A 25087-nucleotide genomic window follows, 5' to 3' on the forward strand; every position below is an offset into this window, starting at 1 on the left:
TACCCATGGGTATAATTGTTGACTGAATTCCATCAATGCACGATTCATTGCCCCGAGGCTTTCAATGAAGACAAGAAATGTGGTTTCAATCTGGGGCAGAAAAGGCCGCCCTCCCTCATATCGATTCTGCTAGGTGGGGTCCGTTTTAGTCAAAATCGTCTATGTGGTCTGTTCCACTCTCAGAAAGAATTCGGCTTTATTGGTATGATCCCTGGTGGATGCACTCACTATATATTTAGCATCTGATTCCTGGAATACTGGCTCTTAGGCCTTCTAGTTATCATCCTGCAACTTTTGTTTCCATAGAAACTAATGTTTATGTTTATATCTATGCAGACTCTGTTTCTATCAGATTTTACTTCTCAGAGCAGCTGTGGTAAGTCATTTCACCAAGATGGACGTTAGTGATAGGGAACAAAGCCCCCATTCTCCTGAAACGAGCATTTTGTCCAGCATATTATGGGCTCAAAAGCCAGAGTGGTTCCAAACGAAAATAAAAGGGGTTCAGGGAGGGGCCTTAAGCAGCAGCACGATCTAAAAAGCAAGTGATCTAGGGCTGAAGATGATGGAACCCGTCCACAATTAAACTGTTGTTCTGCAAATAAACAGGGGCTGCATCGATCTCTTTCCCTGGGGAAATCTAAACGCGATGTACATATTTAAGTGCCAATCTGTTCTTCGCAGCCAAAGGATGTAGCAGCTAAGTGGAATGAAAATCTATGCTCGGAAAGGGACACTCTGGGCACCTCATTTATGCACACGTACCACAGTGGGAGGGCTAGTTAACTTTCCGCAATGTCCTCACCGAGGCTCTGTCTACTATTTCCTGAACCTCCTCCAGAAACAATACATTCGCAGCCTCCTTTACAAAGCCGAGGCCACTGTCACGTGTCACAGGCAGCCAATGTGCCTCTTTTTTTTTTTTTTTTACTTAATCTTGCAACCTTGCAACCATTTGTTTTGTCGTGACTGACAAAGTATACGCACCTACACACTGTTTTATTTTTTTCCTTATTTTGTTCATCTATGCGACAGACGCGGAGTCTCCACCATGTTCCTGATGCTGTGTCTGCTGGTGAGTAATAACAACGAAAGCTAACGTCTACTGAGTACTCATGAGGTCTCAGCGACACGTATAGTGGCGTATGTGGGTTTCACCCATGTAATCCTCAAGACAACCATATGGGCAAATACGCTCACGGTCCCCCATGTTTGCAGTCGAGGGGACGGAGGCAAGGAATTTGCCCAAGGTCACACAGCGGGTGAGTGGCAGAGCTGAGGTTTGGGGCTCCGAGGTCTGCTGTGTGAACTGGCCTGCTCTGGGAGAGACAAATACATCAAAACAACGATCGTACGTGATTGATAGTAAATGGCATTACGTACCACATACGCTGCCATAGAAACACAGAGAGCACATGATTAAGTCTTCCCGGGGGAGTGGAGCAAGGCTTAAGAGAGGAGGGTGATAGTACCTGGATCTTGAAGAACAACTGAGAGTTTGCCAAGCCCAGAAGGAGGAAAAGTGCATCCCAAGCAAAGGGAGCACAGGAGGGCAAGCTACACATCTTTGTGCCCTTCCCTCCGCTGGCTCTCTAGTTCAACTTTTATTTACTGTACTTTACTTTATCATTTTGGTAAAATACATACAACATAAAATATACCCCGGTAACCATTCTTTTTTAAAATTTTTTAAAACGTTTTTTTATTTATTTTTGAGACGGAGAGAGAGCGTGAGCAGGGGAGGGACAGAGACAGAGGGAGACACGGAATCGGAAGCAGGCTCCAGGTACTGAGCCGTCAGCACAGAGCCCGACGCGGGGCTCGAACTCACAAACCGTGAGATCGTGACCTGAGCCGACAGGTGCCCCCGCTGTAACCATTCTTAAGTATACAGCTCAGAGGCATGAAGTACACTCACACTGTTGCCCAGCCATGGCTACCACCCCTTTCCCCAACTTCTCTATCATGCCAAGCTGAAACTCTACAGCTATTAAATAGTAACTCCCCACTTTCCCCTCCCCCACCCCCCTTGACCTGGTCACCACTGTTGTACGTTCTGTCTCAGGAATGCGACTTCTCTAGCTGGAATCATACGATAGTTGTCCTTTCCTGTCTGGCTCACTCGACTCGGTGTAAGGTCTTCGACTCTAGTTAACTTTTGAGCACGTGGTTTCATGCTGTTGTGGCTTTAGTCAATATTGCCATACGACTGTGGATGAAATCACACCTCACAGGAGAAGGAAATACAGACATCTGTTGGCTTGTCCACCCAGGACCTGGTCTTCTGGGGATCTGCCCCTCTTCCTTCTTTCCTCCGTGTGCTTATAAGGGGAGGAGCCACATTCAGACCTACCCTCAGGGCCAGACTTGATCGGATCAGGATGGCCTCCGATCTAAGCTGGCCCACCAGCCTCTTCTCTGGGAATTTGGTAATAGGACCAAATTCCCATCAGTATGGCCATTCTTGGAAATAGGGGGACTTCAAGTGGGGAGCTACTAGTGGCCATTTCCCACCAGGTGGACAGAGAAGCAGAGAAGCCGTCCTATAGAGTGAGCAGCACGAAAGGAATTGCGGGGGTGGGGGGACGGCATCCTGGGTTCTTTACAGAGCTGCGGTTTTTTGCTGATATTTCCTTCCTGAAGCTAAAACATCTTGTACTTGGGATCCAAAGGACACCCTGTACTCTTCCAATCAGATCTTTCTGCTTATGCTATCTCCAGTCATATTTTGTCACTTGCAGCCAGAAGAGTTCCAGTTAATGCAAGAAGAATATAAAACCCCTGTTCCACTGACCTCCACCTGAGCCATACGTCTGGCCATTAGGGAGAAAGAAGAAACTCAGTCTATAGCTCTTCACCTGGGGGCAAAATTCCCCTTTTTTTTTTTTTTTTTTTTATTTTTTTTTATTTTTTCAACGTTTATTTATTTTTGGGACAGAGAGAGACAGAGCATGAACGGGGGAGGGGCAGAGAGAGAGGGAGACACAGAATCGGAAACAGGCTCCAGGCTCCGAGCCATCAGCCCAGAGCCTGACGCGGGGCTCGAACTCACAGACCGTGAGATCGTGACCTGGCTGAAGTCGGACGCTTAACCGACTGCGCCACCCAGGCGCCCCAAAATTCCCCTTTTTAAAAAATTAATGTTTATTTATTTGAGAGAGAGCAAGTGCACGAGTGGGGGATGGGCAGAGAGAGAGACAGACAGACAGAGGACCTGAAGTGGGTTCCTCAGTGACAGCACAGAGCCAGATGTGGGGCTCAAACCCATGAACCATGAGATCATGACCTGAGCCAAAGTTGGCCATTTAACCGACTGAGCCACCCAGGTGCCCCTGGGGGCAAAATGCTTTATGAATATTTGCAAAGAACTCTGAGCTCTTTGGAAAGAGACTCCCAGATGAGTACAGAGTGATACAGGAACTCAAAGCCTGGACAGGAAGACGACTTTCCTCCAGACATCCATCACCCGCCATTTGCCTCTTGCCCTACAAACACTTCTCAGGTGGCCCTCATCTCTCCTTGTTCAGCTGTCCCATCACATCACTTGCTTCTGTTCCCTGCTGAACCTTCTCCCAGCTTCCCTTCCAGAATTCAGTTTTCCAACTAGGACTTAACTTGTTGGAAATGCTTACTCAGTGCCTTCTTTCTCTGCAATCCAAATGCTTGGCATTAATCCTCATTATGCTGGTTCCACTTCTTTCCGTAAATCCCCCTGTCTTCTCTAACATTACGCAGCATTTTAACTTGAGGCCACTGGCTTTCTTCAAACTCCTCTCTCTTCCAGCTTTAAACTGATGGTGAATTTGGCCAGTACCAGCCCCTGAATTATACTGGACTCGATGCTCTTACTTCCCTATAACCCCCAGGTCTCTTTCCATGTTGTAGTAGAGAGACACTATAATTTTGTCAGCTCCGAACACAATCTGTGACACTCTGTTCTCACTGTGACAAGATCCTGGGGCTTCCTGAAAGGTCAGGGATGGGATTAGGGAGAGAGATAAGCAAGGGAGCTAAAGAACAGATTTAAGGAGGCACTTTAATCTGGGGTGCCAGCCTTGCCCTTGCACTACCCTGAGAATAAGCACCTCTTTAAATTTTGTGTCCTAGATACCTCATGTGTCTCACCCTCATTCTGGTCCAGCTTACAGCTCTCCACTACCCCCTGGGGTTGTTCAGATGGCCTTGGGGGTGAGAAGTTTTCTTGAGAAGGAAGCTATTCCAAGTCCTGAGGAATGCAAGGGGTCCTGGCCCTAAGAGAAGGTGAATGACATCAACTCATCCAATCTTGTCTGCATCTTAGCTTGTGCAATCCTGTCCTTGGATTTCTCATCTGTAAAATGGGAAGAATAACTCTTCTATGCTTGTGTAGAAGTTAGGTGGGTTGCAGTTGGGGGCTGGAACATGTCCAGCCTTGTGTTGGACATTTGGTAAGTCAATCAGATAGATCCACCGTCATTACTATTGGGTCTGTGCGATTTGATGAGGGATCACAGCTATTATTTATTGATCACCTAGTATAGCCAAACCCTACTCCAAGCACTTGACACACATCAGTTCACTTAATCCTAATAATACTCCCTCTAGATTGGAGTTGCTATTGATGCATTTCCCAGAGGAGGGAGTGGAGGCAAGGACACATAGCTGGCAGGTACAGGAGCCAGAAATCTGAACCGGGAGTATTCTGTCTATCTGCCCCAGGGCCCATGAGCCTGCACTAGAAGCTCACTCCTGGATCTGTAAGTCTTTCAGGTATTCTGAAGACAGAACCCAGAAGGCAATGCAGGAGGAGAATACTCACGGGCTTTGGAGCCAGGCAGAGCTGAAGTGAAAATTCTGGTCCCTCAACTCATTAACTATGTCATCGGGCAACACTCTCTGAAAGGTGTCTATAAAATGGGGACCATAAAGTTACTGGGAGGAGGGAATGAGATGATGCATATAAAAGCCCTGTGCAGTATCTGGAACACAGTAAATGTTTTGTCGACACCGGCCATTTAGTTTTGCTATCCCTGTGACCCACCTGGCAGGGAGGTTGTGATCACGGCACAGCGTTGGAGCAGGCCAGGGGCCCAACTGGTATTCAAGGTCTTCTCTTCACCTTTCAAGTGGTCCCCAACTTGAATGCAGGAAGCCCCGGGAAGGCAAACATTCTAAACTGGCCTTTTTCCAACAGGTGACATTCTGATAGGCACCCAGGTACCTGAACCGAGGTCTCCGAAGAAAAAAAGCTAATTGTTTCTCTATCCCCACTTCCACCCTCACTCTTCAAGTGGATGGCCTGACAAGCCAGAAATTCAGAATTAAGCTTCAAGCAAGTACCAACTAAATGATAAATTCTCTGAGGAAAGGGACCAGGTCTGTCCTATTCATGCCTGATACATGATACAGAGGAGGCACTCAGTTAATACGTGGGGAATGGATGAATTAATGAAAGAATGGATGAATTAATGAAAGAATGGATAAATGAACATGCCAAGACTCCTCAATCCAGAAAGATGTGAGGTTACCAGAGTCACAAAGGGGAGGGAGAGATGAACACATATTTCATCTGGTACAGGAACAGACTCATGAGGGGCATTCCTAGCGGCGACTGCCAGGAGATATTTTAAAATGTAACAACTTTATTGTTGTTATTCACCATCAAATTCACCCTTTTAAAAGTACACAATTCAGCGGCTTTTAGTACGTTCAAAGAGTTGTGCGACCATCACTATTACTTAATTTCAGGACTTTTTCATCGCCCCAAAAGAAACCCTGTACCTGTGAGTCGTCGCTTTCCCGTCTCCCCTGTGCCAGCACCTGGAAACCATGAATCTACTGCCTACTGCTAATGGTTTACCTATTCTGGACCTTTCACGTATATGGACTCCTACTACACGAGGCCTCTGGGTCTGGCTTCTTTCCCTTAACATAACGTTTTCAAGGTTCATCCACATTACAGCGGGTGCCAGTGTTTTATTCCTTTTTATGGCCAAATAGTATTCCAATGGTTACATTGCTTATAGCTGGGATCCTGGAAGAGAGAGTTGTGTTGAATCTGCAGATTGGTTTGGGAAGTACGGTCATCTTAACATTACGATGTGTTCCGATCACAGGAGACCATTTCCATAAATGAACATTTCCATAAATGATCACGGGAGAACATTTCCATTAATTCGGTCTTTTTCAATCTCTTTCAACATGTTTGGTACTTTTTAGGGTAGAAGTCTTGCACATCTCTTGCTAAATTTATTCCTAAGTATTTTATTCTTTTTAATGCTATTGTAAAAGAAATTGTTTTCTTAATCTCATTTCTGGATTATTCATCGTTAGGTGTAGAGCATAAATAACGATTTTCATATATTGACCTTATAACCTGCAATGGTTCTGAACTCACTTAGTAATTCCAATAGGTGTGTGTATGGGTGTATTTTTAGGATTTTCTGTATATAAGATCATGACGTTTATAAATAGATTTTTCTTTCCAATCCAGAAGACTTTTATGTTTTCTTCCTGCCTAAATGCCCTGCCTAGAACCTCCAGCACAATGTTCAGTAAAAATGGTGAGAGACAACATTCTTGTCTTACTGTTTGCTGGAGGGAAAACATTCAGCCTTTCACCACGAAGTATGATGTTGGCTGTGAGTTTTTGGTAGATGATCAGGTTGTAAATGTTCCCTTCTATTTCAGATCTGTTGAGTATTTTGATCATGATAGGATGTTGGGTTTTTCTCAAATGCTTTTTTTTTTTTTTTTGGCATCTAGTGAAATGATTGCGTGGCTTTGACCATTCATTCTATTAATAGAGTGGATTACATTGATTGATTTTTGTATGTTGAATCAAACTTGCATTCTTGGGTTAAACCCCACTTGGTCATAATGTATAGTCTTTTGATATATTATTGGATTCAGTTTGCTACTATTTTGTTGAGGATATCCATGTCCAAATTCACAAGGGATATTGGTCTATAGTTTGCTGTGATGTTTTTATCTGGTTTTGGTATCAGGGTAGGGTAATACTGGCCTCACAAAATGAGTTGGGAAGTGTTCCTTCTTCTAATTTTTGAAAGAGTTTGTGAACAAACAGTTGAGTGGTAATTCAATCTCTTTACTTGTTCTATAGGTCTGTTTGGGTATTTCTTCTTGAGTCAGTTTCCATCATGTGTCTCTTCTAGGAATGTATCCATTTCATCTAGGCTCTATCATTTGTTGATGTAGAATTATTTACAGTATCCACTGAAAATTCATTTTAATTATAACCCATTTTATTTTTGTGAGATGGGTAGTATTGTCTCCTCTTTCATTCATGGTTTTAGTTATTTGAGTCTTTTCTCTTTCTTCTTGGTCATCTATTTTTTTTAAATTTTTTTTCAACGTTTATTTATTTTTGGGACAGAGAGAGACAGAGCATGAACGGGGGAGGGGCAGAGAGAGAGGGAGACACAGAATCGGAAACAGGCTCCAGGCTCTGAGCCATCAGGCCAGAGCCTGACGCGGGGCTCGAACTCACGGACCGCGAGATCGTGACCTGGCTGAAGTCGGACGCTTAACCGACTGCGCCACCCAGGCGCCCTGTCTTCTTGGTCATCTATTTGAAGCTTTGTCAGTTTTGCTGGTCTTTTCAAAGATCTTTTTTTAATCTATTCAAAACCTTTAGTTTTGTTGGTTTTCTCAATTAACTTTCTATTCTAACTTTCATTTATTTCTGCTCTAATCTTTATTATTTCCTTATTTCTGCTTGCTTTGGGTTTTGTTTGCCCTTCTTCTAATTTCTTAAGGTGAAAGTCTAGGTTATCAATATGAGATCTTGCTTCTTTTAAAATATAGGCACTTATAGGGGCACCTGGGTGGCTCTGTCAGTTAAGTGTCTGGCTCTTGATTTTGGCTCAGTTCATGATCTCGTGGTTCGTGGGATGGAGCCCTGTGTGGAGCTCTGTGCTGACAGCGTGGAGCCTACTTGGGATTCTGTCTGTTCTCTCTCTCTGCCCCTCCCTTGCTCACACACATTCTCTCTCTCCACCCCCTCCCAAAATGAGTAATTAATTAATTTAAAAAATATAGACATTTATAGCTATCAATTTCCCAGAGGCATTTAAAATAATAAATACAAGATCATACTCCTTAAGTTCTGAGAAGTTGTCTAGGCTAAAAAAGAGAAATAAAACAAGTAAAGCTTAAATTGGTGTTTCTCCAAGAAACACGTGGTCAAAGAAGTTTGAAGCTAGGTGGCTTAAACACAGTGAAGTAGATTCCTTCACTGCAACATGCCTTCGGCCCTTTGATCTGCTAGCGTGTGACGTGACTCTCCCAAGGGAGGTGCAGCCCTTGGGTTTCCCAGATTTTATTTGCCCGAGGAGTGTCTTCAGGGCCAGTGTTCTGCACAGCAGGGCGGCATTATGACTTCTGAGGGCCCGAGGCACATTTGCCTTTGCAAGTCCTTCCCTTCGTGGAAAATATTAAAAATTAAATTTTACAACCACACTGACATAAAGCAAGTATAATCCAGGCTGGATTTATTATTACATATTCATCATTATTATATGCACTTTTTCTCCTGAGTTTAAAAGAAATTAAACATAAGACATTTTCATGTGCCTTTAACAGCACTGTGAGCCCCAGACACCTTGCCTACTACGGAAGTCAGTCAGGTACAGAGCTTCCAGAAGTGAGAGGCCCACTCGGGTCCGATGGGGTTTCTGGGTAAGGACAAGGGCTGGAATACAACGGTCTGAGGCCCAAACCCCTCGGACCAAGCCAGGACTATTGCTCTGAACCATTTTCAGCATTCAAAAAGAAAGAAAAATGTATTTGGTCAGAAGCTTTGAGAACATCTTCATATGAAATCAAATGGCCTCTGTCTGTATCTACCACTCTCTGTCTTTAAAGGGTTTGGTTTGTTTTGGGAGGAAGGAGAGGGAAGGAAGCATAAAGAGTTCACTGGTTCTAACCCAGTTAGACCGCAGAACAATCGATAATGAGACAATGGGCCATTGTTATTCAGAAATACCACCGCTGTGCACAATCCCTAAGCCTATAGTCAGCTCCTCACACAAAGAAAGGCAGGACAGCAATTGTCACGGGATCAATATCTTCCAGCTCAGGAGCAATCGATCTCATGACAGAGCCTAAAGGCAAACTTCTCCCTAACTGAGACTTGGTGGGTGAGGGAGGAAGGTAAGCACCCATATTGAAAGCAAAGTGTGCAAGACAGGTGTCCTTGGTCGTGCTGGGGATTACAGAAAGGGCCCTGGAGGTCTCCGCATCAAATTTTCTTTTATATTTAGAAAAAGTCCTGAGAGGCAGAAGCCTTTACCGTCCCCAGGCCCGAAGGGGTAAAGGGAAGGAGAAGTTCCTAGAATACGGTGAGCTGGAGCTGTAAGGGAGGGAGGGGCTGCCCCCAGTGGAGCAGAGGTTTTACATAGAAGCTTATAACCTCTGTCAACCCGTGTCTCAGAGGGAGAGAGCCAGAACACCTGGCCCCTCCTTCTTCCCACCCTCCACCCTCGTTTTTCGTCTGTACTTCCCCATCTGGAGGTCAGAGGGCAGTGACCAATTTGGAATGTTTTGTTTTATGGAGTATGTTCAACAGACGATGAGCCCAACGCAACTGGAAAGCGGGAGCAAAGAGCCTGCGTGATGCCACCGCAGAACCCAGAGCAGGGAGGAGAAAGTGGAGAATAGGTCTGTGGTGGCAAGTGGGCAATATCCAGAGTAGACAACAGATACGGAGGTGCAGAAGCCAGTCCTTGGGGCCAGGACCTTGGGATCAGGTCGGGAGAAATGAGAGTATGCTGTCGATGAGCCACATCGGCTCCAGATGCCATGGGAATGCAGAAGGAGAAAACTGAAGGGGGGCGGGGGCGGGTCAGTGAGAGAAGTCAGGGAGGTTTCCAAAGAAAGAAACTTGAACCTGGACATTGAATACGATTAGGTGAAGGGAGCAGCTGCTCGTCAAAGTGCAGATGAACAAATTGGAAGAAACAGGTGCCAGGTTGCAAAGTCTGGGCTTTAACCAGAAGGTAACAGAAAGCCATTAAAATGAGTCTTGGGCACACAGGCGAGGGACTGACATGACTTCTTTCTAATGGTGGGTTTTGGTCACTCTCTGCCTTTTCTTCCACACAGGGGCGCTATAGTCCTCACCCACACTGGGCCAGCCACCCAGCAGCACCCGAGGGATGACTCAACCTTCCGTGCATTCATCTGGAGGCTCTATGGGAACCCGAACCCAAACCCTCTAAGTGTTCCAGATCCCCAGTTCCCCCTGGCAATCCAGTTACCCAAATAATACATCTTCACAGGCTGAATGGGATAAGCGGGCCCTGACAAGCAGCATTAAATTCCTTACCTGTTTTACTCTGTTCTGAATTCCCTACTCATTCATATGGCCAACTCCAAACTCAAATAAATTCTACTGTTCTGGTTACTGTATTCACTCTGAAGTTGAAGGCCTCCTGAAAGTAACAGAAATTCAAGTTCTAAGCTAGTGAAATCACGGATTTACTGTTGCAAAATGTTTTCCCTTTGAAAATGACTTATTACAGTTTGCTACTGTTCAAAACTCTTTAGGTATTCATAGCTAATTTTTTTTTAAAGATTTTTTCCTTTTATAACGGAATTAGGTAAAACATTAAAGAAAGGAACAAATGGTAAAGGCAATAAAAACACCCATTCCCTTCTATCTCTCATAATTGAGATTCAATTTCCCTTTTCCTCCTCTGTCTCTCCTTATTAGTCAGAATCCCAGGGCGAAAAAGGGTGGAGTTGGTGTTTTATTGCTATCAGACTTGGCGAGAGAATGAGGCTTATGGGGTTTTCTGTACCTCCTTTGTGCCTGTTCTGTAATTGTCTGGCGTTCTTTCGGTGGCTATTCAATACCGGTAGATTGAATCTTGGCAGAGTCGGAAAATAAAACACAATGTTGCATTCAAGTATATATAATACTTCAGTCTAAGCAAAAAGGATGATAAAGATGTATTTCTCAGTTGTCAAGTTCCAAGATCAATGCAAGGAAACAGAGCCAGCAGCTGTATGGATTCACACAAGGTTGCTTCTGCAGTTTCTAGCTTCCTCCTAGTTTCTGGATTTGAATTCCAGCCCTTTTGCTAAAAGCCTTCAAAATGCTGATTCTACATGTTCTGGGAATAGCATGCGAATATCATGCTTTGCACTCGGGCACACGCTCATTTTCACATATGTCTCGTTGCCGAAGAGATGTTTCAGCATGATTTAGAGTCGTTGCCAAGCTGTTTTAGAGCTGAAAATTTCAGGGGAATAGGAAATTAGGGGTCTATTTTCTTTGTCACTGTTCCGCATCTATCATTTTTAACAAATGTATTCAAAAGTGATCACAGACCTGTTTAAGAGCAATAATAATTAAAGTCTTTCAAGAAGCTATTCCTGTCTCCAAAGGAAACACCTTACTTTCCCCTGGCCTTTATGGAAATAAGCATATCAAGGATTATATAAAATCACTTGCCTCCTAACACCTCATTTACTCGTATGTGAACATCAATCTGAAGAAAATATTCACATGCAGCAACACCCCTCAACAATGCAGGATTTACTTCCTTCCCCCATAGAATTTTCACATTCCTTAGTGTACTTTCTGTATAGTTCCAAACATTCCTTGTTTCCATTTTGATTCTTGATAAGCAAGGAGGAAAGATTCAGAGCCTTTTTCCTCATTAGGTTCACAGCAGGGTTGTTTTTTTTTTTTTAATGGAAACTACAGCAGAGTTTGATTGTGTGTGTGAACTAACAACCAGCAGCTCCTTTAAAGCCTAATTTATGTAACACACACACACACACACACACACACACACACACACAGCAACAAGGATCTTTCTTCCTCATTCTCTTGACTCGGTGAAAAGTGAGTCTGTGAAAATAAATAGCAAGTCTTGGGAAAATTCTGTCTAATAAACTCAAAATGCAGGATCAGGGAAAACATACTTTTAGAAAAAGTCCTGGACTATTCAGAAAAGAAAAAAGAAAAAAAAGAAAGATACAATATTTCACCCCTAAGAACCCACAATTCAAAGGAAAAAAAAAATGTCGCTTCCATTGACTCCCTGAAGACAAATGATAGAGAAAGCAGAAGCCCTTTCCTTCAAATGTTATAATTCCCAGATGCATTTTGCAAGCACTTAAATCAGTCTGTAAGACCCGAAGGCAATTTTATTTTCTAGAAACCCTCTTCAGCCCTAATTTCCTAACCAAGTCAATGGTGGATCTCTGAGCTACACGTTCTTGGGCATCTCATTTCCTCCTGATTTCCCGAGGCTACTTCTAATAAAGAAAGAGAGATAGAGAGACCCAGAGACTCACAAGGCGCCAAATATAATCACTTTCTGTCAAAGTAAAATTCTGACTCATACTAATTCACCGTGACCGATCACTGGGAATTCAAGAAATAAGCTGGATCTACACTCTTCATTTAAATTATTCCAATGTGCCCCATCTACCAGAAGAGAAACTGAACAGGAGTTTCTTCTCTTTGCCTAGGGGTGTGGACTGAACCATCTGGCTAAAGGCGGTGGGGGGGGGGGGGAGTTAGACTGCACTGAGGTGGAGAGTTTGATGGAAAACAGTGCCCGGAGCCCCTGCCCTGATCTGTGGTTGTAGCCTTCATCCACTGCTTTCCAGGTCTAAAGGAAGGTCTGATTGAGCCAAAATGATTACTGTCACAGGACTTCTTTATGGTTTTCTTTCAATCACCAAGCCTGGATAAAATTGCCTATTGATTGACCTTAAGTGAAAACTACTCTAACCTGGGAACTCCATTGAAAAATTAATTCAAGAGGCTATCTCCCTACCAGCTCATTGTGAACTTGACTGCCTGGGAATTAATGATGCATACCATTTGGGGGAGACTCATAATTCCTTCCCAGTTTAAATATTTACCTGAGGGACGCCTGGGTGGCTCAGTCGGTTAAGCCTCCGACTTCGGCTCAGGTCATGATCTCAAGGCCCATGAGTTCCAGCCCCTCGTCGGGCTCTGTGCTGACAGCTCGGAGCCTGGAGCCTGCTTCGTGTTCTGTGTCTCCCTCTCTCTCTGCCTTTCCCCTGCTCTCACTGTGTCGCTCTCCCTCTCAAAAATAAATTAACATGTTAATAAATAAATATCTATCTGAACTCCTTGAAACCTTGCTATGTCCCCCTTCTCCACCAGCCTACATTTCATTTTTTCTTTCTGTCAGAGAGATGAATTTTTTCCCCCTTCTTTAGAATCAGATTCACTGGTGCTCTTTGAGCCCCAAATCCTAGTGGGTCCACTGAGGGGACAGTTCCTTGACTTGCCTGCCTTTCTCCATCACCCAGGGTTGTCTCTACCAATGACCAGAGGGCACCAGAAATGCAACATGCTTTCTGTAGTTTCCTTGAGCCCTGCACCAAACACATATCAATAAGAACTAGAAGGGGGTCACCCCCCGGAAGAAATCGTCCACTCTGGATTTACTTATTCCAGAAGAGTCCTAGGAATAAAGCCTGCTGGAGATTTTGGCTTTGCCTGGACAACACCAATTGGTTCAGGATGTCAGAGAGCAACAGGGTGGAGGATCTTATCCAGTGTCAGTAGAGACGCACAGTTAAAATATCTGCCTCTTCACACTAGAGATTGGACCAGACTTTGTAGACATCAACCTGCCACCTGCCTGTACATCTAAAAGGAGATACGAATGGCACACGGAGAGACAATGAGAACTAAGAGGAATTCGATTCCATGTGTTACTACACAAGAAGCCTAGGGGTGCCTGGGTGGCTCAGTCGGTTAAGCGGCTGACTTCGGCTCAGGTCACGATCTCGCGGTCCGTGAGTTCGAGCCCCGCGTCGGGCTCTGGGCTGATGGCTCAGAGCCTGGAGCCTGCTTCCGATTCTGTGTCTCCCTCTCTCTCTGCCCCTCCCCCGTTCATGCTCTGTCTCTGTCTCAAAAATAAATAAAACGTTAAAGAAAAAAAAATTAAAAAAAAAAAAAGAAGCCTGGATCACTCATGCCTCATTGAGAAACACCAAAGTAAGGGGGTAATAACCCAAATTCAATGGCGTGAACCATAAGAAAAAACGATACTTCAGAAAAAAAAAAGACAGTAGCGTCTACCTCCCCTCCATCTCTGTTGTAGACAATGTGATGCGCTCCAACTCTGTGCTCTGATATCCTCTACATGTCCTATCCATGGTGCTTGTCATACATTGTTTTAAGTTTATTTATTTATTTATTGAGAGAGAGAGAGCAAGGGAGGGACAGAGAGAGAATCTCAAGCAGGCTTAGCACTGTCAGTGCAAAGCCTGACGTGGGGCTTGACTCCCAGGAACTGTGAGATCATGACCTGAACTGAAGTCAAGAGGCAGACACTTAACTGACTGAGCCACCCAGGCACCCCGGTCCTTGTCACGTGAATTAAAATTTCTTACATAATTGTTTAGTTTTCCCATTGACCTCTACCATCTGTGGGGACAGAGACTTGCTGGCCATGGGCTGCCTCCCAAAGCCTAGTTCTGCACTAGGCACCGGAGACACAGTCAATACATTTCATTGTTGAATGAACAAATGAAATATCCATAACGTTCAGAGGAAAGGCATGCTACTGAAAATGATTTACTCTAGGAGCCAGAAGAAAAGTTTAGACAAGTTAAGAAGACAATCCAAGAAGACATGACCTGGGAAGACAAGGAGGACAATGGCCGGGGCAGGAATGGCACAGAGGTTGAAGAGTGTCTGAGGTACAAATGTGACCTGGAGACAGGACTGGGGAGACAAGGACGTCTCGAAAGGAAACAATGTTGCAGTAGCAGCATTAACGTTCACTCCTGAGCGGGAAAAGGACAGGTTTGACACTGCATAAAACCAAATCAATGACCTCGACGTGAATTTGAGAAGCTCTCCCAGAATGCAGAACGAGATAAAAATCTATATGGAAAGGAGGGACAAGAATATACTATATAAGACACCTTCCTGGAACTGGAGAAGTTCCTGGAACCTTAGGGAGCAGATGAAAATGTTATCTCGTGTCTCAGGCACAATTTAGGAAAGGGGTAGCCCTTCCAGACACCTTGTGGCAAAACTTAAATTATAAGGATAAAGATGAAAATCACACAAGCCGGAGTCTGAAACAAGAGGAGACTAAATACATTGTGGGGAAGGAGTGCTACTCCCCATTTTTCCCGTCCCATCCTATACTCCTCCCCAAGGATGTGGAGCAAGTTACCTGAGAAATGCGCTGGGAGATGGAGGAGGCCTGAGCAGCTTGGCCCTTTCTCCCTCTCCCTGTCTTCGGGATCTGCCGACCTGCAGAGGTCTCCCTCCCCACCAGCTCATCCCCCGGAACCGTTACTGCGCGTACCATGTACTGCTTTCCTCATTCGTCCTTTCAACAAACACTCACTGAGCGTCTGCTTTGTACCGAGCTCTGTTCCCTGTGTTTATTCCGCAGAGAAAGTCCTTGCCTTCAAGGAGCTCGCTGCTAGGTAGCGAGACAGACAATTGACAAAGACGCGGATAAATATATGCATGCCAAGGTCAGATGGTGCTAAGAGCTGTGAGGCAGAACAAAGCAAGGCAAAGAGAGAGACTGAGTGGGAGGGAGGGGTCCTGCCTCACGGAGAGAGTGGCCAGGGAAGGCCGGGTGATATTCAAATGGACCTGAAATAGACGGGTGGTGAGCTAAGTAAACATCTGGGGAAAGAGCATCCAGGAACAGCCAGTGCAAAGGCCCCGAGGAAGAAGCACGCCTGGCCCGTTTGAGGAAGGTTGAAACCAGGATGTTGGAGCCGGGAAATCAAGGCAGAGAGAAGGACTGCTGAGGTAATGGGGTGGAGGAGGGTGTCAGTTTACGTAGAGACTGTGGAGGGAAACTCGGGTTTTCTCCCGGGTGTGATGAGAAGCTGTTAGACGTTATCTTATGCTTTTACTTGTCATTGTCTGCTCCCTCTTTTAGGATACAAGCTTTGTGATGGCAACTAGTTTTTACACCTCCTTCACTGTTGCTTTCTCAATATCTAGAGTGACACCAGATCTAGAGAGAGTGCTGAGAGGGGATTGATTGACAGGATGACTGAACGAGTGAATGAATGAAACTAAAACTCTTAAGTAGTCAGAAACTATGAAGTAGAGAAAAAGAGTAGAGGAGATGTAGCTAATTTCCGGACTTAATGGTGGTGCCCTAGTGTGGGATTCCCCAAATTCCATGGAGTCCCCAAACTCAGGAGCACCAAAACTTCCATTTTCCCTGACGCCCAGCTGATTGACTCTTCTCAGGCTATCTTGTCTGCACGTCTGCACGACAAACCTATCAACTCCGGGCAAACTTGCCGGGAGCTCCCAGCTAGGAGCTCCCGTGTCCCACATCTGTCCACAGTGGCGCCTAATTCAGTCTGAGTTGTGATGCATCCCTTCTGGCAAGTTTATCTACTTGCTCATCTTTATCCCAGGGACCTAATCCAGCGTTCTGCCATTTAGGCATGTGGCCAATATTTGTTAAATGTCTAACTGAACTGAGATGCTGAAAATCAATGGTACAGAAAGATTTAAAGCGGAGAGATAGGCAAAGAATAAGCAAATACAAGCAAAAAGATTGTTTTAGAAAAAGCAAGGGTGGCAATATCCATTTCAGATAGAGTAGACTTCAAGGGGGGAAAAGCATTAGTAAACACGACAAAGAGGGACACTTAGATAACATGTATAATCACAGCATTTATAAACAGCCAAGCACTGATAACGTATTGGGTAACATTCAACACCCACTCCTAATTAAAAGGGGGAGAAAACCTATTTGCAAGCTGGGAATATACGTCCACTTAATAAGTATGGTAAATACTATCTAGCTTAAACCAGCAGTAATGGTGAAAACAGAAGGCATTTTCATTAAAATCAGGGGAAAGCCAAGTATCCCTGGTGATATCAAGAGATTCACTTGTTGATCTCCTAAGAGTTAATCGGCGTTTGATAAAGTGGATGGATCAAGTATAAAACAGAGAAACAGCAACAGCTTCACTTACGTCTGCAATAACCAGTCAGAATATCCAAAGAGGGAAATTTTCTCAATTGCATTAGCAAACCCAAGATACCCTAGGAAAAACTGTGACAAGACATGCATAATATCCCATTTTATTCCCTACGATGAAAACTAGAAACATCTTTTTGAGATACACAAAATGAGATATGAGAAATGAACATAGTTACCTGGAAGAAAATCTATGAATTTGTGACAATGTCAATTTTCTTCAAGCAAATCTATAAACTTAGCATTTTCTCAATCATTTAAATGGCAAACTGCAGAGGAAAAAAATTGTAACTAAGGCAGGAAGAGGATAAATTCTTTCCTTATGTAAAGAGCTCTCAAAGATCAAAAAAAAAGGGCTTTCGCCCATTAGTAGAACAAAAGGGCAGAAGATATGAACAGATGGTTCCCAAGGAGTTCAACTTGACTGGTAATCAAAGAAATTAACAAATCAAGTCACTGCCTTTTTGTGCCAATCAAACTGTCCAAGATAAAAGGACGGAAGGATGGAGAGGCTGAGAATATTTATGTCTCCCTCCTCCATGGCCGCTGGTGGCTTAAAGTGCTACCCTCTTTCTCAGAAGCAATTTGACAAAAGATACCAAGGGTTTAAAATGAGTTCACATCCTTTGACAAAGAAATTCCTTCCCCGTGAAGTCTGTCCTAGAGAAAATAGATATGTGGGCAAAGACTTATACACAAAGACATTTATTCCTGGGAAAGATTAATGTTAAAATCACATTTCAGATAATATTTGAATTACGAGAGAGCTCTTCTGCAATAATGTTAATTTAAAAAAGGGATTTCAAAAGTTTATTTGATTTGATCCCAGTGTGTATATGTATATAGAACATATATCAGATATCAGTATGCAGAATATATACACAGAATATACATGGTCATATAGAATAGACCAACAGAATAGATATGGATATATAATCCCAAAATACCACCGGTGATTATCTCTAGGGGGATTATGGGTAATTATTATTTGTTTTTATAGTCTTCTATGTGTTTTTTTACTTTTCCAAATTTTCTGGAATGAACAGAAATTACCTCAGTAATAAGCACATGCTCTTGTTAGTTTCAAAAACAAACAAATGAAAACATATCAGAACCAACTATTGCCAGAAAATTTGGCTCCCAAGGTGGTGAGTGTGGGACAAAAGCTAACGCTAGTGATATCTCTGTTCCCCGATCTCTCCTTCTGTCTCTCTCAGCCCAACTCAGATAAACGTAACTAAGATAATTGCAATAAATGTTTACTGCACCCTTACTGTGTAGAAGGTGCAGGGCAGTAAAGGTGACCCAGAAGACAGGTATCTTGTCCCAAGTACAGAATTATCGAGTGAAGAAGACAGACTCCAGCTTGGAAGGCCATAAAACATGGCAGACCAGGCAAAGAGATGAGAAGCCAAAGCCAGATGGACAGGACTCATGGGGCAGACACATTTCACACTTCTCACATCACAGGAAATGCAGTGGGATGGAGGATTCCTTATTTTCTAGAATCCTTTTAGGGACAGCACTTTGTGGCTTTGGAAGGAAGATGTGCACGAGGAAGCAAGCAGCCAGCATTTGGGGAGTGCTTACCACGGGCCAGGGGCTCTGCTGAATGCTTTAAGTATGCTACTTCATTTAAGCCTCAGACCAAGCTGATGGGGGTGGTGGTCCTATTATGAACCCCCACCCACCCCACCCACCGTTTTAGATGAGGACACAGAGGCCCAGAAGTTGCATAAAGTGCCTGTGTCCGTACAGTCAGCACATGCGGAGGCAGGATTTGAGTTCAAGGAGTCTTACCTCCAAGCCCTTATTTTCTCTGCAGAGAACACCATGCATGTGTGGGCCGGAGCTGAATTGTTCAGGATGCGAGAGAGCAGGAAAGGTCACCCTTCTGTTTCTCAATATCCTGTTATCCTCCTTTCCTCTCTCCCACCTTAAGCAGCGTTGAGCCTCTTTTCTAAACAAGTGACTAATGAACAGCTATTTAAAGAAAATTGTGTAGAAGATGTGCCACATTATTAGTTTCCAAGTGACACCAAAGAGCCTCAGGCCTGGGCCTCTGGAGAGCCTGGAAGGGAGAGAGGTTTCCTTCATGAAGCTTCTTCTATAATCCCTGTTACCAGTTAATTTGACAAGCACTTCCTGAGCAGGTGTTATGCTAGAACAACATGCTAGGTGCTGGGGATGTCCTTGCACCTCCTCAGGCAGAATGCTTTTGTCTGCACCTCTCCTTGGAGCCAGCGGCCCACGTGAGCTCCATATTGGAAGTGCCGTGGGGATGCGTCATCCTCAACATGCCCCAAACAGAATCATGAGCTCTGTGCCAGGCCTCCTGTTCCTTCAGGGATCTCTTTCCGGGCGAGGTAGCACTGGCTCCCAGATGCACAAGCTAGAACCGGCTATCTTCCCTACAGCATCCGATGTATCCCCAAATCTATCCCCTAACCTTCAAAATATCTACTGTTTCCACCTGCACTGCCACCACCTCAGTTCCAGCCACCACTATGTCTCTCTCCTGAGCAATCACAATAGCTTCCTTTTTATAAAGTTTATTTATTTATTTTGAGAGAGAGAGAGAGAGAGAGAGAGAGAGAGAGAGAGAGAGAAAGAGAGAGAGAGAATAGAGAAGGGGCGGAGAGGGAGAACATCCCAAGCAGGCTCTGCACTGTCAGCACAGAGCCTGACAGGAGACTCCATCCCAGGTACTGTGAGATCATGCCCGGAGTTGAAATCAAGAGCCAAATGCTTAATCCACTGAACCACCCAGGTGCCAACATCACAATAGCTTTCTGATGGTATTCCTGCATTCATTCAGTTGCCACACAGACAGACTTTATCACTTCCTCTCCTTAAACCCTCCAGAGTTTTCCTTTACATTTGGACGAAGATAAAATAAGCCTTTGGCCCCAGGCCCCACGTGGTTTACTCCATCGTCTCTCCATGTTCTCCCCACCACATGTTGACATTGGTCACCTTGGGACGTGAGTCTGGAGGGGGGTGGAGAGAGATTTCTTCAGATATAGAGACAGACACAGATATAACTGACATATAATATTAGTTTCAGGTGTACAATATAATGATTCAGTATTTACATATGCCGCAAAATGATCACCACCAATAAGTCTAGTTAACATCCATTGCCACGCATAGCTGTGCACTTTTTTTAAAGGTCATCAAAAGGCACAACATTCTGGTTATAAAACATATAAGTCCTGGAGATGTCAGGCAGAGCATGGTGACTATAGTTAATAACACTGTGTCATACATTTGAAAGTTGCTGAGAGAGTAGATCTTAAAAGTCCTCATTACAAGAAAAAAAAATGTATAACTCTCTCTTATATGTATGAATTGTTTCATTGGTTGTTGTGGACCCAGGTTAACTTTGTAACACCAGAAAAGGAAATTAATAAAATATGTTTCCATATGGGCCATCACCTAGAGAATGACCATCTTTTAGTCATATGGAAAACTTCAGTGTAATGATATTGCCTTCTCTGTCCCAATGGGATCCCAAAGAACCAGGTCAAACAAAACAGGAAATAAGGTGGTGGCCTGGGAACTCATACGAACGTTACATCAAGAGTTTTCAACCAAATGTAGAAGCAAAGAGTGAGCCTGTTGATTTAGCCCCAGCATCCTACATTACCGTGAGAAAATTCACTACTGTAGCTGTTAGCACTGATTTATGGAATCTCATTTAGACCATTTTTAGCCCTGACAAAAAAAAAAAAGTTGGTCTCCATGAATACACATCCAGCTGATGGATCCTTCCATTTCAACTTGGCCACAAGCAAAACCACACTGAAAGAGAATAATTGCTTTAGATAAAATGACAGAACCCGTAATTTATAGGAAGCTACCAATGAATTTAGGATAGAGGTCAAACTGATAGCCCATCAGGTGTAATATTATGCCTGGTGCTTCCCAGTGGTCAGTACTTGGAATTTAGCCAGGCAGTTCTGTGAACTTCACCACAAAGGACAAAGGACAGAATTCTCCTCCCAAACCAGAAGGTATTAGACGCATGGTGTCAACTCTTATTACCTAGTTAAAAATTGATTATCAAAATGTCTATCCGCTGAGTCTATCTGACCCAACCATCTTCACTGCACATTATCTTTTATGGCTCTTAAATGTACAAGCTATTAAAGTGGTCAGCTCCTCTTATAAACCAACACAGAGGAGAAGGAAGAATGCCTCTCCCAGAGCTTCTACACGAGAAACAGGCAGTGGTGGAATAGTCAGCTGTAATTCTAAATCTTCATCGTGGAATTTTACGTCCCATCTTTAATTTATTTTCCTGGAATCTACAGTAGGCACCAGGATTTTCAACCACAAGCCGTGGTAAGTGGGGACTGAGAGTTCCACAGCAGATATCATGTTCAAAATAATTTCATCTATGACCCAGCCCAGTGGGTCTTTTTTTTTTTTTTCAACGTTTATTTATTTTTGGGACAGAGAGAGACAGAGCATGAACAGGGGAGGGGCAGAGAGAGAGGGAGACACAGAATCGGAAACAGGCTCCGGGCTCCGAGCCATCAGCCCAGAGCCTGACGCGGGGCTCGAACTCACGGACCGCGAGATCGTGACCTGGCTGAAGTCGGACGCTTAACCGACTGCGCCACCCAGGCGCCCCCCCAAAAATTTTTTTTAACGTTTATTTATTTTTGAGACAGAGAGAGACAGAGCATGAACAGGGGAGGGGCAGAGAGAGAGGGAGATACAGAATCCGAAACAGGCTCCAGGCTCTGAGCTGTCAGCACAGAGCCCGATCGAACTCCCGAACCTCGAGCTCGTGACCTGAGCTGAAGTCAGACGCTCAACCGACTGTGCCACCCAGGCGCCCCTAGCCCAGTGGGTCTTAACTGAGAACTTGTATAAGGGAAAAGAGAAGGGGCAGTTTTCTAACTTTCATCCATTAATTGGAGTCAAACCTGTCTGAAATGGGGAGAAATCTTAGTGTCTTTAAAGTTATTTTTCACTTATTTTCACATGGATATGTAATTCTTGGAATATTAAAGTCTTGGAGCGGAATACCTGGAAAACTGTCCTCTGAAGGCATATCTGGATTCATTCAAAGTAGGTGGGACGGGAAATGTTGATAGGATTTTAAGCCGGTAAAGACTGAAATGTGAGAAGGGGTGTTTCTTTGAATGCAAAAGGTCCATAAAGGGAAATGTGAGTTAACATCCTCAAAGTTGCTTGTTTTGTGGGTGATTCTGGCATTCCTTTCAGTAGATTTGGTCGCTCATAATTTTCCTCTCTGCTTTCCTGAAATCAACGTTGGCAAATTATTTTGACTATGGCCAGAGACTGATGGACAGATGAACAAGAGATGGACAAGTCTATCCCTTCCAGGACTGAAACCTTTTGCTATGTAACTCTGCATTACCTCCTCAGTGTGTGTGTGTTTGTGTGTGTGTGTGTGTGTGTGTGTGTGTGTGTGTGTGTGGAGGGGGGACATATTCTATCCCATCTCTTGACTTTGAGCTAAGTCATGACATTTGCTTTGGCCAAGGAAATGGTAACAAACGTGAGACCAGCAGAAACTTGATGCATTTCTGCATTCCCAATCATTCTTTTGCTTTTTCTGTGAAAGCTTCCCTGGGCTAGCCTGCTGGGGGATAAGATCCATGGAGCAAACCTGAGACAACCCAACAGAACATCCCCCCCACCCCCCGCCCCACCCCGGCTCCCGCCCCAAGACATGTGAAAAAGCCCTGCTAAGATGGCAAAATGGCCTGGTTTTCCTGCAGATGACCATGGACGTGGGAATGAGTCCTGCTGAGGCCAGCCTCAGATCAGCAGAACCAGTCAGCCAGCCCACAGCCCATGGACCAAAACAGGTGTTCACCATATGCCCTTGAGGCTTTGTGGTCATTTGTTATACGGCATTATTCGAACGGCTATCAACTGATACAAGTTGCAAGTTATTTTTTCCCTTATATTTGGTTCAAAGAAGAAATACAAGCACAGAATATCTCCCACAGACAAGTTATTCTTTCGTTCCTTCTTTGATTGGCTAACGTTCTTATGTCAGTGAGTGCTCCCACTGCTGGGAGCCCCTGACTTTGGGTTGTGGGCAACCCCGCTGATGTTTTTGTTTCTCTCTGAAGTGCAAGTGGAGATATCTTCCAGGGCGCATGAAAAAGGAGGGTCCCATTCTTTATCTTCATGTGAACATCGGTGGCTTTAATATTCTTACTTTGAGGGAAAACGGTCTGGAGTTTGGATGGGTTTTATTGTCGGAAGAGAGATCATCTTTGAGACCCTGAGGGATTCTAGCAGCTGAAGCGTAAACTTGGATGGAAACAATATGAGAGTAATAACAGCTAATGTTTATAGTGTGTTTCAGCATATGCCAGGAAGGAAGGCTTAGAGAAGCACTTCACTTGTGTTCGTTTATTTAAGCCTCTGGATAACTTTTTTCAAATAGGAACTAGTATTATCCTCACTTTACAGGTGAGACGAGCCCAAGGATACATCCCCAGCTAGTAAGTAAGATAAATCCAGGTAGTGGGACACCAGAGCCCATGACCTTGACTGCAACATTGTATTGGCTCTGACCAGCTTGGAGCACACGGGGACCACGTGCTTAATGCACACATAAACCCACTCTTCTGCCCTCTCGGTGGGCCAGTGACATTCTACCATGTGCCAGCTGAGAGGGATTCTTCTGAATCTTCACCACCAGGAATAACAGCAACTCACTGCAGACCCCTCCAACCAGCCTTGCCCCGAGACCCCTCCCTAACTCCTTCCCTTCTAATGATGATATTCACCTACATTCATTGAATGCCTATCATGAAACAAGCCCTCAAGTTTCTATTTAACACATGCAATCTCTCAGCAGGTATTATTACTATGTCTATTTTATAGACAGGCAAAGAGAGGAGAGAAGAAAGGAAGTACCTGGTCAGCTGACAAGAGGCAGAGCAATGACCAACCTTTTAAGACTCTAAACACCCACATTCTTAATCAAGACTTCTATTTACTATCTCCATACAGGGGTTTCTGACTTTGTTTTTGTTCTGGGAATCTGCAAGAAATGTAGCTTTGCATTTCTTTTCCTGAACCTACCGTGGCCCGTGATTCCCTTGTTGTGGCAGAAATTTCATCTTGGTCTCCTTTCCTATCTGGTCTTTGGCCATCCATCCAGGCAGGTCCCTGTGGCGCCCTCCCCGAGCCACCAAGCATTGCCTCACGCCCGTTGGCTCTCATGGTTGCATTTGTGCAGCTTTTGGGGAAGCGTTTCACTGTCCGTAGCCACTCTGGGCTGGGGAAATTTGCTCCTACACCACTGGGCCTGTGAGGCTCTTGATTAACCTGCAGAATTCAAGTGCTCTACCTGGGGATGGGAGGTCGAAAACGTTCCCATGGAGGTAGGGCCCAGAGCTCCTTCACAGGCATCCTCCAGATGCCGCCTTCCTCCATCACACTTTTAAGCACACCTCTTACTTAACGTTCTCCCTCATCATAGTTTCTGGTTGCCCTATGCATATATTCTCCATTTTTCCAAGTGCGTTGGATATTTCTTTGCCTGCAGTAATCAAGAACCACAGTGGATGCTCAGCAAATTATTACTTTCAAAAAAGGAAGTGTCCTGTTGTCTGAGGCACCAGGCAAAATTAATTTCTAGTCTTACGCCTTGCCATCTGAAAACTGGGGATCAAAAACACATTCTTTAGGGGTCAAACATGACTGCTCCTGTGGACCTCTATTCAGTGACTAGAACTTCGAACCTGCCCTCTTACTTAATGAGAACAATTCTTCCTTTTTCTTAGAATTTTCCAGAAAACTGGCACTCACACCGTGCCACTGTGTAATAATCTTAACAACAACAACAACTGGGCCACTGATAATAATAGCTAACCTTATTGAGGGCTTAGTGTGTGCCTTAAAAGCCCTTTCATTTATCAATTCATTTCACCATCACAAAACGTTACAAAGAGGGTGCTTTCATCATCCCCACTTCGCAGATGTGGAAACTAAGTGGGCAGGTAAATTGCCCCAAATGACAGAGCCTTTGCCTTTGTAAGAGGCAAAGTAGGATGTGAATGTAGGTGGTCGGACACTGCAGCCCTCCCTCTTAAACATTTGAG

At 44.3% G+C, this 25087-nt stretch overlaps 1 long non-coding RNA gene across 1 annotated transcript; it reads left to right on the top strand.

Annotated features, from left to right (window-relative positions):
* Window positions 1-348: 348 nt before the first annotated feature.
* Window positions 349-10354, top strand: LOC125172150 (uncharacterized). Its single transcript, XR_007154617.1, has 4 exons — window positions 349-376; window positions 1036-1075; window positions 9264-9341; window positions 10105-10354. It is a non-coding gene; the product is annotated as an uncharacterized LOC125172150 (long non-coding RNA).
* Window positions 10355-25087: the final 14733 nt, after the last annotated feature.

This window comes from Prionailurus viverrinus, chromosome C1 (genome assembly GCF_022837055.1).
Source record: "Prionailurus viverrinus isolate Anna chromosome C1, UM_Priviv_1.0, whole genome shotgun sequence".
NCBI lineage: Eukaryota > Metazoa > Chordata > Mammalia > Carnivora > Felidae > Prionailurus > Prionailurus viverrinus.